At 58.5% G+C, this 17,279-nt stretch overlaps 1 protein-coding gene across 4 annotated transcripts in view; it reads left to right on the top strand.

Moving 5' to 3' along the window:
* Nucleotides 1-17,279, top strand: part of SYT2 (synaptotagmin 2) — a 105,636-nt gene that overhangs the window by 40,220 nt on the left and 48,137 nt on the right. The gene's annotated exons all lie outside the window — the stretch shown is intronic.

Raw genomic sequence — 17,279 nt, 5'->3', positions numbered from 1 at the left:
TCTGCCGCCTCGCACCGCTCCAGGGGGCACCCTCTGTGGAATCCTGGAGTGTGTCACTCGGCTGACCCTGCATCCAGGGGAGGAACTTCTTGGATCCCAAGACCCTGGGAAAGTTCGTGCACATGCAGAGAAAGGGGAGTCCATTCTGCTAAGAGCCCAGCGCAGGAGCACCAGGGACCCAGGGCCGCCGGTCAATGCGGCGCCCAGGCAGGTGCCCAGGTCCCAGGCTGCCCGGTGGGTCTTCCGCCCCACATCCCTGCAGCGAGAGAGGAGACGGGAGCCTTGCTGGAGGAGAGAGGTGCACGACGGAATCCTAGCCCCCGCCCCCTGCAGAAGGCAGGCTCCCCCTGCTCCTCGGGATCCTGCCGCACTGTGTGCTGAAAGTCCACCCCATGCCTGGCCCGAGAAGGTTTCTAAAGCCCTGTCACTGCCTGCAGCCCTGAGGTCCCATGCCATCGCGGGTGAGTTACCTCTATTCTGTAAATACTGACTGGATGCTGGCTACATGCCAGGCATGGTGCTGGGCCCTCAGGGTAGGAAGAGGACGAAGAGTCAGTCCTGCCCCTCTGGAGCTCCCAATCTAGTGGGAGATCCATGCGAGTGACCGAGAAACATGGAGGCTGAGCTGGGAAGGGGTAGACGGAGGGCTGGCACGCTTGGGAGATGCACCAACCCAGACTGGAGGCCCTTGGGAGGAGGTGGGGCCAAAGCCAGATCCTAGGAGAAAAGTTAAATCCAACTTGGCTACATCAACGGAGGGAAGCAGAAGGAAGAGTGCTGCAGGCAAAAGAAACAGCAGGTGCAAAGGCCCAGGGGTGTGCAGGAGAGCCTGCATTTGCTGATTGACAAGTGGTTGAGTCAGGCTGCAGTATGGCGTGTACACACATCTGCGTGGGTAGGGTGGTGCTAAGCGTGAGAGTTGGAGAGAAGAGACAAGTGGGTTATGGTAAAAATTGAACCTGCCTCTAACTAAGCATCTAGATCCAAGCATCAGTTTACAAGAATATGGGAAACAGAGGAACCAGGGGAAAGAAATCAGCCAATCGAGAATGCAGGACATTGCTCAGGACAAGTGATGTAGTTCGTGCGACAAATCAGTGACATGAAGAAAGGGAGAGAGGACGGTGATAGAATAAAGAGCCTGAATGATTTAGTAACCAGATGCAACGACTCAAACGAACCAACTTTAAAAAGGCAAAACTATACTACAAAGCTGTAGTCATCAAGACAGCATGGTATCCGCATAAAAACAGGCACACAGATCAATGGAACAGACTAGAGAGCCCAGAAATAAACACATGCATGTATGGTCAATTAATTCATGACAAAGGAGCCAAGAATATACAATACGGAAAAGACAGTCTGTTCAGTAAATGGTGTTGGGAAAACTGGACAGTCACGTGCAAAAGAATGAAACTGGACCCTTATCTTAAACCATACACTAAAGTCAACTCAGAATGGAGTAAAGACTTGAACATATGGCCTGCAACCATAAAACTCCTAGAAGAAAACAGGTGGTAAAAAAATAAATAATAGGCTTTTTTTTTTTTTTTTGAGGAAGATTAGCCCTGAGCTAACATCTGCTGCCAATCCTCCTCTTTTTGCTGAGGAAGACTGGCCCTGAGCTAACATCCATGCCCATCTACCTCTATTTATATGTGGGACGCCTGCCACAGCATGGCTTGCCAAGCGGTGCCATGTCCGCACCCGGGATCTAAACCGGTGAACCTGGGACCGCCGAAATGGAACGTGCTCACTTAACCACTGCGCCACCGGGCTGGCCCCTAAAAGGGGTTTTTGAGACAATCAGGGAAGTCTGAACATGGGTTGGGCATTACATACTATTAAAGAATCTTACTGTGCCAGGAGTCATAACGACCCTGGGAAGTCTGACTATTTCCATCACAGGAAAAAACAAGAACGGCAGCAGATGAAGCCAAGAGAGGCGAGGTAACTTGTGCAAGTTCACACAGTTAACTCCGGTGGTGGAAATCGCCATGGTCCCCCTTATCCACCGGGATACGTTCCAAGACCCCCAGTGACTCACGGGCGGGTGGTGTCTACACAGTGACACTCGGGACAAAAGGACGAGTCATGTCTCAGGCCGCACAGAGCAGATTTCATCATACCCTGCAGAACGGCTTGCAATGCAAAACTTAGGAATTGTTTATTTCTGGAATTTTCCATTTAATATTTTCCGACCCCGGTTGACTATGGGTAACTGAAGCTGCGGGTAAGGGGAGACTAGTGCACATCCAAGGAGTCATTGTCCACCTGCTGCTGCTTGGCTCCCCCGGGAAGGAGCAGGCCGGTTTCTCCTTGCAGCCCCTTCCTGCCTCCATTGCTATGTGAGGTTACTGCCTTGTGCAGGAGCGTATGCTCGCCGTTCCGGATATGTTACGTTTCCTCCCCGGCGACCTTGTTGGATGGATGTTATTAATCCTCTTTAGCAGATGACACTCCCGAGCCTCAGAGAGGTTACCTGACTTGCCCAAGGCTACTTGGGTAGTAAAAGGCTGGGCTCACGATCAAAGGCAGCTTTGTGTAACGCCAAAGCCTGTGTCTGTAATCACCGTGCACGGTGTCTCCCCGTGAGCCTGGCTCGTGCCCAGAGAAGCTGGGGACGTGTGCCCTCAGCCCAGACAAGGTGGGACACCCAGGGTCTCTCCAGCCACCAGCTCCACCTCCAGCCCCTGTTGGTTAACGACGTGGAACGGCCTGGCTGAGCCCACCTGAGCAGGTGAAGGGCACGCTCGGCTCCGCGGGCAGCGGTGCTCTGTGCCTGTGGAGGGCCCTCAGCCACAGGAGCGTCAACAGTTGGCATCTCCCTTGTAGAGGCTGCCCTGGATGCCGATGCTAATTAGAGGGTTATCGTTCAGGCGGTGCACACAGCTCACCCCCAGGCAGCCCCATGCCACGTAGCGGAAGGAGGAAGGGCCATCCCTGCGTCCCCAGGAAGCAGCGAGGCTGTGGAGGCCCCAGAATCTGAGACCTGGGCCTGGTTCCAGTCCTGCCACAGCCTCGCATACACACCATGCTTCTGCACGTCCTGGTCTTTGCTCACGGTGTGTCCTCTGCCTGGGATGACCTTCCCACGCCGAGCGCTTGGGTGGCTCCTTGTCTCCCTCGGAAACCCCGCACAGGCGCCCCCGCCTCCTCTCTGTTCATATGGTGATCAGTGTACCTACTGTACTGTGTGATGTGTGTGTCTCCCCGTCAAAGTGTGGGCCTCTGAGGTCATGGACCACATCCTGGTCGTCCTTGTGTGTCCAGTGACTAGCACAGCCTTGGTACCTAACTCTCAAGGCGTTTGACAAATGAATTAATGAATGGGTAAATGAATGAATGAATGAAGTACGTGTACTAGCTTTGTAACCACCCCTCAGCAAATTAGGGCCCCACCCTGAGCCTCCGTTACCCCATCTGCAAAATAAGGGGTTTGGGTCCCATGAATTCTGAAGGCCTCTGGTGCTTTACCAGCACTCCAGCGGGGGTGGTGGGACGGCCAGCACCTGCGGAGTGCTCTCTCGGAACACCTGCCCCCTTGGAGCGGAGACCGGGCTGGCAGCCCGGTGATGGATGCAGCACTGGCATGAAAAATCGAGGCCATGGGCTCAGCTCCCCTGCCAGGCAGCTTGAGGGCTGCCGAATGTGGCAGCACCATCGCGAGGGAGTGTTATCGATGGGCTGACGGTGTGTGGGGGGGAATTAGCCCGTCCTCACCCATAATTATGAGGCCTGGGATTATGTAAAGGGACAGAGCTGGATGGGAGGAAAAAGCAAATACTTTGTGCCCAGCAGTGACGACAAGTGAGCTGGGGAAGGGACCAAGCATCTTCCGGACGGCTCCTCCCGCCTGACGGTGCCTGACACCAGCCCTGCCTGGGGCTTTGGAGCTGAGGGTCCCCAAGGGCCACCTCTCCCTTGGCCTGTTTCTGACGAGGACGGCTTTGCACGAGTCAGCCTTCACACGGAGCAGAGTGCCTGGGAGAGAGTAGACAGTCAGTGGTATTTATTGAACGAACAAACGAATGAGAGAACGAATGAAGGAAGGAACAGATGAGTGAGTGAGTCAATGAATGCGTGAACTATATGACCCATGAAAGCAGGAGTTTTGTTCTGCTCGTCGCTGCATCCCAGCACCTGGAAGGTCCGGGATCGGGCGGCTGCTCCCTATGTGTTTGCTGAACGATCGGCTGATTTGAGGAACGTGGATGTGGAAGTTTGAGACTGGAGGAGGAAACAGAGCGCTGAAGAGTCCTGGCGTCTGAGAGAAGGAGGCTGGGGTCTGGGAGGGGAGCAGGTGCAGGGGTGCGACGTGGCGAGCGTGTGGGCCTTTGTCCACACCATCCTCGGGCCGTGGACTCGGGACCGTCCTGCTGTCCTCGGCCGCAGAGCTTCTCAAAATGTGTCTGTGGACCCCCACGTCGTGGTCCCCCAGGGTCTGGACTGAACCTGCTGAATCGGAACCTTTGGGGTTGGGTCTGGGAATCTGCACTTTGTGGAGCTTCTGGGAGATGTTAATGCCCATTAAAATCTGGGAGCCATTTGGTTATGGCTTTCTTTCTTGCCTTCTCACTGGGGGAGTCGCAGAGAAACGGGGGAGCCAGCACTTCCTGACGGCTATGTGTATGATGTCACATGGCCTTCCCAACAGCCCAGTGAGGGATGGCTGTTACCAATCCTGCTACAGATGAGGACACTGAGGCTCAGAGAAGTTAATGAACTTGCCCTGGGACACACAGCTAGAAGTAGCAGTGTTGAGACAAAAGTCTGGACATGTAGACAGTCCACTCCCTCATGGGGTTCCCTTTGCTTTACTGCGGGGATGTTCCCCTTGGCAGCTAACCCCATCCCTGTTACTGGGACAAGGGAGCACAACCCTTTGTCCTGACACAGGGGAGAAGAGAGCTGTCACTGTCACCCACAGCCTGTGCTTTGCTGGAAACACAGGATACAGAGAGGGCAACCTTTCTCAGGCAGAGAGCCGGTTTGTTTTCATTTAAAGACCTACAAGCCATTCGGGTCCTGGAGGTGCCTCCTGCCCGGGTCCCAGGGAGCCACTCTGCCCCCGCTGGCCCTGAGCTCCCCGCCCCTCACCTGGCTTACATGTCAGCGGCTGTCACCTGCTCGGCAGATGGCAGACTGGCAGCACCTGTCCCTGGGCTGTACCCAGATGGGCTCGTCCGTGTCCTGGCTGCCCCTGAGCTGGAGCCATCTGCGCCTGAGAGAGACCCGACATCAGAGGAGAAGGGCAAGCATGGTGCTCCAGCCCCTCCAACTGGGGGGAGGGAGCCGAGGGCACCTGAGAGCCGCACGGGTTTGCCCGCCCCTGCACGGGGGCTGTCCACGTCCTCTCCACGGCTGAGTGCCACCCACAGCCAAGCGCTGCCTCCTGACTGTGTCTCCTCTCTAAGCCCGAGGGGCGCTGGCAGGGCTGGGTCTGCCCCTGGCCCACCGGGCCCCCCCGTCTGGGGTTACTTTTGAAGCTGGTTGAACTCACCACCTTTTTAATTGGGGAGGCAGAGCTGGGCTGAGAAGTTCCCTTAAAATGAAGCCCAGGAGCAGAAGAAGACAGAGGTGGAGCATGCGCAGAATTAGTGTGCTGTGCAGGGGGAATGGGGAGGGGTCCTTTCCACGCGGGGCAAGGCGGGTGGTTCAAGCTCATGGCCTTCCTGAGAACCTGCAGCACGTGTGGTATCTGATGCTCGGAAGGGGGCATTCAGAAAGAGAGGGAGGGAGAGAGACGGAGAGATTCTTCCAGAACCCGAAGGCACCTCTGCCTCTGTCCCGGGCCCCCCGGGGCTCAGGAAACTGAGAAGCGCTCCATTCAACATTCAGTGCCGTCACCTGGCATCCGAGGCCTGGAGAGGCAAGACCAGCCCCTTCCTGCTCCTTCCACCTGGACCTCCCCATTCCACCTGGGGCAGAGGGCAGGGGCCTCCCAGGGCCAGGAGGAGGCGGGAGCAAGCACCCTGAATCGGCAGGGGTGACACATGCCTGCGCCACTTAGCCACCCCTTTCTGGAAGAATTTGGCTGCACATTTCCCCGGGAAATGAGGACTTTTAGGAAAAAAACTAACGACAAAAAAATCCGACCACTGCATTGCAGTGCCTCTGAGTCTGGCGCAGGCTGCTCCGTGCTGCGTGAGGCCCACACACCGCAGTCCTCACCCAGCCTGCACCCGGGCCAGGGGCCCGCTCCCTCTGCAGCTGCTGTCACGGCCCTGAGGGCCAGGGGCGGGGCAAGTGGGTCACCAGCTCACCTGCCACCCAGCTCGGGACTGTCCCGGGCAGGACCCCAGGGCATCGGCGGAGGCAAAGGTGGGGATTGCAGAGCTGGGGCAGGAGGCAGGGGGACACCGTGACCAGGTGGGGGCCTGGCTTGCTGGGCCCTGGCCTCTGCTCCCTCCACCACCTTTGTCACAGCACGCCGGTCATCTCCGTCATCGAGGGCACATATAGCTGAAGCCTGCATGTTCCCCATCCTGACACCATCCAGTGTGAGACGTCCTCTTCATTCCCTCCTCTTTCTCTCCAAAAAGGGGGCCGGGCACCCAGGAGGTCCCCCAGTCCAATCCTGTATTAACAAGAACCTGAGACGCAGAGAGGGGACGTGACTTGCCAAGGTCACCCCATGAGCTGAGGGCAGAGCTGGTCCCAGACAGGAGCCAGAGGTGGGGTGGGAAGTGACCGGGGACATGCTGAGTGAGGCCCCCAGGACGGCCTGGTGACTGCCTGCTGGCTGACCAGTGAATCCATAGATTAGCTGTTCCAGGCAGCCAAGGAGGCGAGAGCGTGGACACACATGCCAGGTGCAGGATCTGAGCTACCCCCCCACACACCCGAGCTTCCCCCGGAGGCCGGCCCACTGCAGCCCTCTGCCCTCACCCCCAGAAGGCCTCTCCCAACTTCTAGCTCCAGCCCCGCCCCGGAGCTCGTCAAAGACAACGAGGGGCTCCCAGGGCCCTCATCTCTGCCGGCTGCACTGTCTCTGGACTCGGGGGCCCACATCAGGGCAAGAGGGAGGCCAAGCAGAGGGGCATCGCCCGTTAATCAGCCCGGGAGCTGGGACATCCACAGGCCCTCACGGTGCTCCTGTGGGAGGGAGGAGAGGGAAGATATGGCAGACCACCCACATTTTCCAGTTCAGGGTTGTCTGACTGCTGCCTCTCGGACCCCTCCCCAGGGCCACGTGGTGAGCCCCTTCTTCCCTTCCAGACGCCTGTCCACCCGGGTGAGGAGCAGCTGCCCAGGGTCCTGACCACCTCCTGCCAGGGCAGCGGGCTCCAGGTGGGCCTGGGAGGGGAGAGCTTTATGGGTGGGGAGATGATGCCCAGTCCTGGGCGTCTCTTCTGCAGGCTGCCTGTGGCTCTCGTGGGGGCCTGAGACCGTGAGGAGCAGGCCGCCGGCGTGGCTGTGCTTGGACTGACTCTGCTCGAGGCCCCATGACGAGGCTTCCGTGCCACTGACCATCGTGAGGTTGGCCCCGCCTCGGTCTGACCCTGGAATTTGGATGAGTTGGCTCATATTTGAGGGTGTGTTGTGCCTCTCTGGACAGAAGGACGCAGACAGACTGGGTCTTGTCCAGAAGAATTTGGCCAGGATGGTAGAGGCAATGGAACATTCTGGAACAAGCATGGAAGGAGCACTCTGGACTAGACAGAGACGCCCGGGGGCCGTGGGGGCTGCTCTCAGAGAGCTGGGGGGCTGTCTCGTCTTCTGAATGCCTGGACTCTGTCCAGCGTGGGGTCGGGGGTCAGGTCAGGATGAGGAAGTGCACTGTAAGCTGTGGAGATGTGCAGACATGGGAAGGGTTGCCTCGTACGGGAGCGGCTGCCACGGCTGGACTGTGCAGGCAGAGGCTGGCCCCGCAGCATGCGGGTCAGGGGGTTCCTGCGGGAGGAGGGCGTCGGGCGTGACGGGAAGGAAGGGAGCTCACGTTTACGGCGGTGGCACCACGTGCGCCCCGAACATCTGGTGTGTCCGATGTTTAATATGCCGTGTATCTTGTGAAGCTTCACACCATCCTTCCCAAAAGAAAGTGTTATTTCCTGCTTTTATGGATGACAGATGAGCCTCGGGAAGGTTAAAGGCGCTCCCCAAGGTCGTACGCTTAGAAAGCAGCAGCCAGGACTTGAACCCAGGCCCATCTGCTCTGGCTCCCTGGCCTTTGCGCTCTGCCACTCTTGGCTTTGAGGCACGGGTGCTCAGGTCCTGGGGCAGGACAGGGGGCCAAAAGCACAGACACCGGGCTGCAGGGCTCTGCTCTGGGTCTAGAGCAAAGAGAAGCAGAACCAAGGAGCTGGGGAGAAGCCTAGCAGGGAAATCAGGAGAGGTTTCTGTCTGCCTCAGTCACACAGCAACAACCAGCAGGGGCCCTGGACGTCAGCCTCCAGGTTATCCCTGACCAGGCTGACCTCCAGGCCTGACTGTTCTGATTGGGGCGTGTGTGTGTGCACGTGTACCTGTGTGCACACGTGTGCATTGGCATGTGTGTGACTGTGTGCACCTGTGTGTACCTGCGTGCACGCACGTGTATGCATGTCTGTGCCGGTGTGCACGTGTGCATGTGTGTCCGTGTGTGCACACGTATGCGTGTGTGTGTGCCTGCGTGCACGCACGTGTATGCATGTCTGTGCCGGTGTGCGCGTGTGCATGTGTGTCCGTGTGTGCACACGTATGCGTGTGTGTGTACCTGCGTGCACGCACGTGTATGCATGTCTGTGCCGGTGTGCGCGTGTGTGCATGTGTGTCCATACCTGCGTGCATGTGTGTGTGCGTGTTCCAAAGCCTGCTTCTCCCCTCAGGGCCTCACATCCTCGCCCCAGCCTTGCTGAGAATGCCTCCCGGGAGCTGAGGGCCACTTGCTGGGAAGCCCCTGCTCCTCGGCCTTTTGGGGGAGGCAATGGGGGGGCTTCTGGAAGACAAGGATGGGAATCTCTGTGTCACGAAGGCCACGTGAGTGAAAGCACGTAAACCTTCCACACGGCGAGTGGCTGAGCGGCTCCCTTGTCACTGAGACCCCCAGGCACTCGATCAGGTGGCGGTTTAACAGTAGACAAAGGCACACAGGGGCCGTACCTGACTCGGATAGAGAAATAGAACAGGATGACACTGTGCAAGGGGGCTGTGTGCACGTCCAGATGGGCCGCGGTCGGGGGTGAATCACCCAGCGTCCTCAACGCTCATTGAGGGCCCTCCTGTCTTCTCGTGGGAAACGACCGCACCGACAGCTTCAACCCCACCTCTCGGTAGATGACTCACAAACACGTGTCTTCAGCCCAGACCCCTCCTCTGAGGGCCGCCCGCTCATCCGTCTCCCATTCGCATCTCTCCTTCGATGCCTCCCAGGTCGCTCCACACGTGCTCTTACCCACCTGCCTCACCTGGTGACTCCACGGTTTTCCGTCCCAGTGAGTGACAGACATCCCCATGCAGCCGGAAGCACAGAGGCCTAGAGTGACCATGAACACCTCTCTTTCCCTTCATGTCCAGCCCAACACTAAAGCCAGTCACTTTCCTCTCTCTTGAAACCCTCTCCTCTCTCCATCTCCAGCACCTGGTCCAGCCACTACTGTCTCTTCCCTGGACTGTGCGTAAGCTGCTCACGGCTGGAGTGCACTTCCCTGCACTCCGCTGCTTAATTTCTGCCCAGTCTCCAAGCCTCAGTTCAAGTGCCGCTTCCTCCAGGAAGCCGTCCTTGATCTCCCTGAGAAGTGCCTCTGTCGTAGTCCTATCGCACCACCCCACACTCCTCCCCAGCACTGACTGTAGCGTAGATCTGACGTGTGTGCGTGTCTGTGTTTGTGGTCATGTGGTCCCCCTAAGACTGAACACCTCCTGAGGGATGGGCTTGTCTGTTTCCGCTCATTGTTGACTCCCCGATGCCAAGAACAGCGCTGACACGTGGAGTGGGCAATCAACAGAAGGTTGTTGACGGATGGATGAACTGACAGGGCGAGTCCGGAGTTAGGCTTTGCACGCAGACAGAGGCTGGAGGAAGGGCTCCCGGTCCCTCCGAGATGCCGAGATGCCGAGATGCCGGGCTGAGCTGAGTCTGGAGCGTGGGGGGAGGGGCGGCTCTCAGGCTCGGCAGAAACCTGGCCCACCGAGGACGTGGGCAGCAGAGTGGCCTTCCCGGGAGAATGTGACTTCCAGGGCCACGTGACGGTGAGAGTATTAGTCCTCAGGAGCAATTAGTTAGGTTAATTAGCTCATCCATTTAAGCAGCAGCTAAAGCAAGGGGGCCTGAAGACCGTTTGGGGAAAGACACTCAATTATTTGCACCAGCGTCACCCTAATTTCCCCGGCAAGCTTGGCTGTGGCTGGAAAAGGGAAGAGACTTGAACACTCAATTAATTTCCCCCGTTTGGGGCCTGGAGTGGTGGTGGTGGGAGGACTGGGGGGTGGGAGCTGCTGAAAGTAGGCTGTCAGGGCACCGGAAGCCCGGGGGCGCCCGGAGACTTTGCGCCGATTACCTCACCGACCTGATAAAGATACAGGGTTTTTAGGGCTCTGAGATGTCACCCCAGAGAAAGAATAACTTAGCCAAGGTCACACAGCAAGACACTTTTTTTCCTCTCTCTTGAAACCCTCTCCTCTCTCCATCTCCAGCACCGGCTCCAGACACTGTGGTCTCTTCCCTGGACTGTGCGTAAGCTGCTCACGGCTGGAGTGCACGTCCCTGCACTCCGCTGTTTAATTTCTGCCCAGCCTCCAAGCCTCAGTTCAAGCGCCGCTTCCTCCAGGAAGCCGTCCTTGATCTCCCTGAGAAGTGCCTCTGTCGTAGTCCTATCGCACCACCCCACACTCCTCCCCAGCACTGACTGTAGCGTAGATCTGACATGTTTGTGTGTTTGTGGTCATGCGGTCTCCCTAACCCTGAACGCCCCATGAGGGCCCCCAGAACCTAGGTTCCCAGCCTTGGGGACCAGGACCTCCTCCTCAGGAGGAAGTGAGAAGAGGCGCACATATTCACTGTGGTGGCCCCACAGAGGCCGGAGGTGTGGTGACAGCGTCACACGGCCTGGCTCACCTAGAGCAACAGCCAGAGCGGAGGAGCCCCTGCCTCCATCCCAGACCCCAGCACCCACTGTTTCCCCACCCGGAAGCCCTGGGATTGGAGACGCCCCCCTTTCTCTGCCTCAGTCTCTGGGGACAGACTTTGACTGCACAGGTTTTGGTCTCTATCTGGCCCCCACGTGAGGTCAGCAGTCAGACCAGTTAAGCACCTACCACGTGCTAGACGCACACGGTGCCAGGACGAGACGCCGCCCCCCGGCCTGTGGTCAGAAGCAGGCGGTGTGGAGGCAGCGAATCCCTGGACAACAGCACGGACGGCAGGTGATGAAGCACTGGACTGCGCGTCCCCAGGACCGGTCAGCGAGGACTGGGGCGATGGGAGGGGTGGTGGTTAGGGGCTGTGAGGGGGAGGGGAAGGGGTTGCAGGTCACAGCGTGGATTTGTGCGGGGAAGGAGGCACGCGAGGCGGCAGGCGGCTGGAGGTTCAGGAGCGTCAGCGTTGGGGGCAGTCTCGGGAGTTGGGGTGATCAGATGGGGCCCATTTGGGGGGCGGCGTGATGGCCAGAGAGCGGCGTTTTGGCGGGGCGCAGCTGGACAGGGCGATGCTCGATTTTCAGCTGGGGTAATGGCATCCAGACATCAAGCCGTGCACACAGAGGGGCAGGGAGACCGTGCCACTGGGGGCGGGCGTATTTTCCTCGGGTTGCTGAGCTGGGGGACTCAGCTGCACGGCTGGGTTAGGAGGAGACCCAAGCTCTCAGGGTGCTGGGAGGTGTGGCGGGTGCCAGGCACCAAAGGCCGGCTCCCGCTCCAGGCGCCCCGCGTTATGCGGGTTACCTGAGGTGAACTGACCATGAACGTTCCTCCAGAAACAGAAGCCGGCTCCCAGAGAGTGTGGGTAATTCATCTAAGTCACACCGTTCAGACGAGGAAGAGCTGGGATTCCAGGTCTGACTCTAAAGCTGTGGTCTTTCCCTCGGAGCCGAGGTTTTCTCCGTTCACAGAGGATGAGCGGCGCCCGTGCCCTCCCAGGCTAACTGAATCCCATCTCTGGGAGGGGGCGGGGCGTCTTTCTCTTAAGGTCCTCAGGGGACTCCGATGGACCCTAGGTTGAGGTCCAGGTCACTGCAGCAAGTGGGCTCCTGCTGTGGCCCCCAGGCTCCAGCCGTCCCCTCGCAGGGGGACGGGCTCCTGTCATGTGTGCTTAGTCCATGGTTGTCAAGGATGCAGAAAGCAGGGAAGACAAATTGATGCCTGAAAGGTGATCTGGGACGGGTCTCCTGCAGACAGGCAGGTGCCAGCAACTGTGGAAGTGAGACATGAGAGCTTAGGGGTCTGTGTGCTGGATCCTGGGAGAAGGGGGTGGAGGGAGGCTGACACTCCCACATATGCATGGCCCCAGGAGCTCCTCTGCCATCACCACAACCCTTGACTCATGCCTGCTTCTCCCTGGCAAGCCAGACTTCTGTGCTGAGATGCAGCTCACTCAGGGCAAAGGGGTGAGCAGTGTTCTCTGCAGATGCATCCCCTTCCACGGCATCCACTGCCACCAACCCTGCAGGGGGCCAGCTCTCCCCGAGGGAGTTAATTGAATGGTTGGCTGTGACGTACACCACTCCAGACTCTAGAATCAACTTCTGTGATTGATCACCTTCTGTGGGGTTATTTGAAAATGTACCTCAACTTTCTAATTCTGTAAAATGGGTAGAATAATATCTGAATAGAAACCTACGCCCAAAACCTTTAGGAAAAAGGAAAGAGATTGTCTGGGGCATTTCATGGCTTCTCAGACTGGGGGCAGTAACTCCTGATGGAGAGGACCGTGCTGAGCTGGCAGGGAACCAGCCAGCGTCGGATCCCACGGTCTGGGGTCGAATGCAGTCTCTGCCGTTTGTTTCGTTATTAACATATTCAGAACCAGCTTTTCTGTATGATTTTTGAATCAGTGACTTCCGAAAGTGGATCTCCCGTCCAAACCTCCTTCCTGAATCCCAGGCCCGCACTTCCAAGCACCTGCTGGATGTTTCCTCCTGAACCCGGCACGGGCCCCCCAAACTGAGCTCCCAGTTCACCTCCCTTGCTCCCGATGGGGGCTTCTCCATCCTTCCAGACACACAGGCCAGAGACCAGAAGCCATCCTCACTCCCCTCTGTCCCTCACCACCACGTCCAGCCCCCAGCGTGAGGAGCCTCCGCAGGAGGCATGCATGTTCCTTCCGCTTCCTCCCACAGCTCCTTCCGGTCCAGGCAGGACGGGCTCTCACTAAAGTGTGGGGCAGGCTGCCTTCTCTCTCCAGCTCGGCTCCCTCACTGCCCCCTGAGTTAAAGCCTGCGGGCTGAGCTGCCCTCCACATTCGGGCCCCCCAGCCCCTCAGCCCCACCCCTGGCCACTCCTCTGCTGTGCCCTGTGCCTCCAGCCAACACACCCAGGGCCCTCCTGCTCCCACACATCAACACTCCGCACTCCTTTGCCTTGAACACCCACCTGCTTTTCCTCGGGATCCATCAGAACCGTATTCCGAGACCCAGTCAGGAACCGTCTCCTCTGGAAAGTTTTCACGTCCTCACCCCGGGGACTGAGGCTCCAACCACCCGGGTTCCAGGGCTCCCGTGCCCGCGCCCGCTCTGGACCCGCGTTCCATCATCAGGTGCTCATGTGCCTGTCTCCCCAGCAGACCTCCAAACTCTTGTGGGCAGAGGTGTGTCCAGAGCCCCTGGTATCCTGGGGCCCAGTATACACTCAACAAATGCATGTCAGAGGAATGCTGGGCAGGGGGGCCCTACTGGGTTCTCTCCCCCTCAAGACCCAGCCACACTAGAAGGAACATGCACATACCCTGTGCCCCTCATGTACGCTCCCGACCTGGGGACGGCGACGGAAATGTCCCCTTGTGCCAGCACCTGGCCCCTTCAGGTGGTTCTCTCTCCAAGGCAGCTGGAAACCCCGGCTCCCGGGCGGGTGGCCTTTGTGGACACGGGGCCCACGCGGTAAGCAGAGTCTTCAGTCTGCAGTTACGGGAGGAGAGTCCCTTGGCTCCTTGAAGTCTCTGGGAAGATCCTCTGAGCTCAGACTCGACTCCCCTGTCCTCTTCAGGGCCCTCGGGCAAACATCTGTCCTTCTTGGATGGCCAACATGTCTGGCCCAGGTCTAGAGGGAACTCGGACTCGATTCCCGTGTCCAGGAAAAGCCTGTGTGGGGGAGGTGGGGACGACGTGATCTCCTGTGCGGGGAAGACTGGCACTGAGTAGACGGCTGCCTGGAAGGGAGTGAAGTTAGCCGTGTGGCCCCGGGCAGGTCGCGGAACTCCCTGGAGGTGGACGAGGACTGAATCCTGGCCCCGGCGCTGCCCAGCCACCTGAACTTGGCAAATCATTTGCATTTTTTAGCCTCAATTTTCTCAGCTGTGAAATGGGACAAACACCAATGTCAAGAGGCAGTTGTAAGGACGAGGTGGGACCCACATGTCCACAACCCTGTCCAGCCTGTGGTCAGGAACAAGGCCCGTGACACTGCTGAGCCAGGCACGTGGCAGAGGGGAAGATCAGGGTTCAAATCCTGCGTCTTCCACGTCCTGCCTAGCGGTGGGAGCCTCAGCTGGTCACTCGCCTCCCTGGACCTCGGTTTTCCTGTCTGTAAAGTGGGAATAGGAATAATCCTCTCTCCTGGGGTGGCTGTGAGTATGAGGGAAGTAAATTCACATTAAACACTTGAAATGGGGCCTGGCGCACAGTCAGCACCTGAGGTGTGTCCCATCGTGATTGTCATTGATCGGCTCAGCACCTGACCCTCATTAGCCCCAGGCCCCTACCTGCTCCCACGAGAGACCCGGTCTCCCCAAATCTGCTTCACCCCAGCGCATGTTCCGGGAGCCGCTAAGGCTGCCCGCGTGCCCTCACGCGCTGGGCTGCCACTTGCTGCTGGTCTCAGTGTCTCGGTCCCTCACCACCACTGTCCCAAGTGCTCCTGGGGCCTGTCCGGGCTCCTCCTGCTGCTGCCCGTCGCCGAGGCTGTCCGTCCTCCCGGGCTCAGCAGCTCACCGTCTCTTTCCAAGGGGCAGGGTTCCCTGTGGGGTGGCGGCCGGGAAGAGTTAGTGAGCCAGCTCTTGACAGAGCGCCTTCGGCTTACACACGGCCTTTTTCTTCCCAGATCCTGGGTCAGACGAGGTTGAGTGCCAGCCACTCAGTCTACCCGAAGGGTCCCTCCCTCTGCTGCCCAAGCCCTGTTGTGGAGTCTGGCTTGTTTTGTCAGCTGTATTCTCTCTTTCTGACAACTTCTCTATCCGAAACCCCTATTTAAAGACTGCAAATAGTCTGTGTGTCCGGAGCCCAGATTTTCCCCAGGGTACCAGTCTGTAGCCACATGTAAACCAGTGGATGCAAATAAATGCTCAGAAGAGGAGCATCAGACCCTCCCAGGTTTGCTGTATGCACATGAGTCCCAGCTGTGACCCACCCCGGACTCCCGCCTCCCACGCCCTGTATCTTCTGGCACACAGTAGGCGTGAAATAAACAGTCGCTGTTGTTATCAGCCTCCTCATCTGCAGCATAGAGATAAGATCAAAGTAAAGCTAACATTGGCCGGCACTTTTTATATCCCAGACATTGTTTTAAGTTTTTACCTGGATTAACTTGCGCAATAGTCACGATTGTATGAGGCAGACACCACTTTTGTTCCCATTTTACAGACGAGACACAGAGAGGTTAGTAACTTGCCTGGGTCATACAGCGGCCAGGTGGCAGAGCCAGGATTCATCCAACAGTCTGGCTTTAACCACCTGTCACCCAGGATTGCTGTGAAGATCCAAGGATTCGGTCTCATGGCCCCAGACAAGCACTAGGGCTGCTGCGCAGACTGCTCAGTGAAGCTGGGGGTGGGGGGGGCAGGAGAGGGGGGAGGGAGAGGAGGAGGAGGAGGGACAAGGCGGGGAGGGAGGAAGGGGAGGGAAATGGAGGAGGCAGAGGAGGAGGAAGATGAGGAGAGGAGGGAGAGAGAAGAGAGGAAGGAGGAGAGGAAAGGGAGGAGGGGAGGAGGACGGAGAGGAGGAGGGGAGGAGGAGGAGGGGAGGAGGAGGGAGAGGAGGGAGGAGAGGAAGAGAAGGAGGGGAGGAGGAGGGGGAGGAGGAGGGAGGAGAGGAAGAGGAGAAGGGGAGGAGGAGGGGGAGGAGGAGACAGGGGAGGGGGAGGCAGAGGGGGAGGGGAGGGTCTCACGGGCACTGGTGATGCTCCTGGTGGTGACTGCAGGATGTAGAAGCTCTTTGCAGAAATCCAATTGCTGCGTTTCTGGAAGGGAAGAACTGAGAGTCATTATTTTGTCTGGACAGGTCTGAAGTGGGGAGGGAACTCGGTCAAGGTGAAAAGCTGGAGCCGCCTTTCCAGTGCTCTCTTCGCCTCTCCCCTCCCTGCCTTCTCTCTCTCCCTCTCCCCTCGCTCAGCTGGGGCGGGGTTCCTGCGAGGCTGCCCTCGCAGCCCCTTCAGGCACCAGCTGTGGGGGCTCCGGAGCAGGGCTGGGGGAAGTGCTGTCCCCTCCCCAGCAGCAGCCTTCCCTGGGGCCCAGGTCACTCAGAGGGAGAGGCAGGAGACAGTCCAGGGAGACTGACGTCCTCTTCCAGCACCTCTTCTCACAGGACCCTCCCCGAGGGCCCTGGGAACATATGGGCAACAGGAGCCTGGTCCCGCAGGGCTGGATCAGAGCCCGGAGCTCTGGGCAGCTCCAGAATTTCTGTGTGGGAGCTGCCATCCCGTTGGAGGGGGGTGAGGGGACTTCTTATTTGGAGGTGACTTTTGGGGAGATGCTGATGGAGATCATGAAGGAGGCAACCCTGGCCAGTCACCGCCACCCGCGCCCCCACCCCCACCACACTCTGCCAAGGCCAGGCTCCATGGCTCCAAGCCACGCGGGCGGTGCTGACACCTGAGGCCAGCAAAGGCATGGAGCAGAGAGTCCGTGTGGGCTGTGGAGCTGATGGGGAGGGAGTGAGCCAGTGGCAGCTGCCATTCACTTGTGCCCAAAGCTGAAGGGAGAAGTTAGGGTTTTAGGAGCCAAGAAGTGAGGTAGGGTGGAGGAGGAGAGGGTTGGGGGCAAGGACAGGAGAGACATTTATGCCTAGGGGGAAGCTCAGAGGAGTATGTCCATCCTTTACACCTTCAGCTCTTGTTTCTTTACCAGCAGGACCAACATGGATGTGCCAGGAAGGCACTGCGCTGGTCTCCATGCAAACAGCATCCTTCAGTCCTTACAGTAACCCCGTCTCATA

The sequence above is a fragment of the Equus przewalskii genome, chromosome 31 (assembly GCF_037783145.1).
Source record: "Equus przewalskii isolate Varuska chromosome 31, EquPr2, whole genome shotgun sequence".
Taxonomy (NCBI): Eukaryota; Metazoa; Chordata; class Mammalia; order Perissodactyla; family Equidae; genus Equus; species Equus przewalskii.
This window is presented reverse-complemented; position numbering and strand designations above follow the sequence as displayed.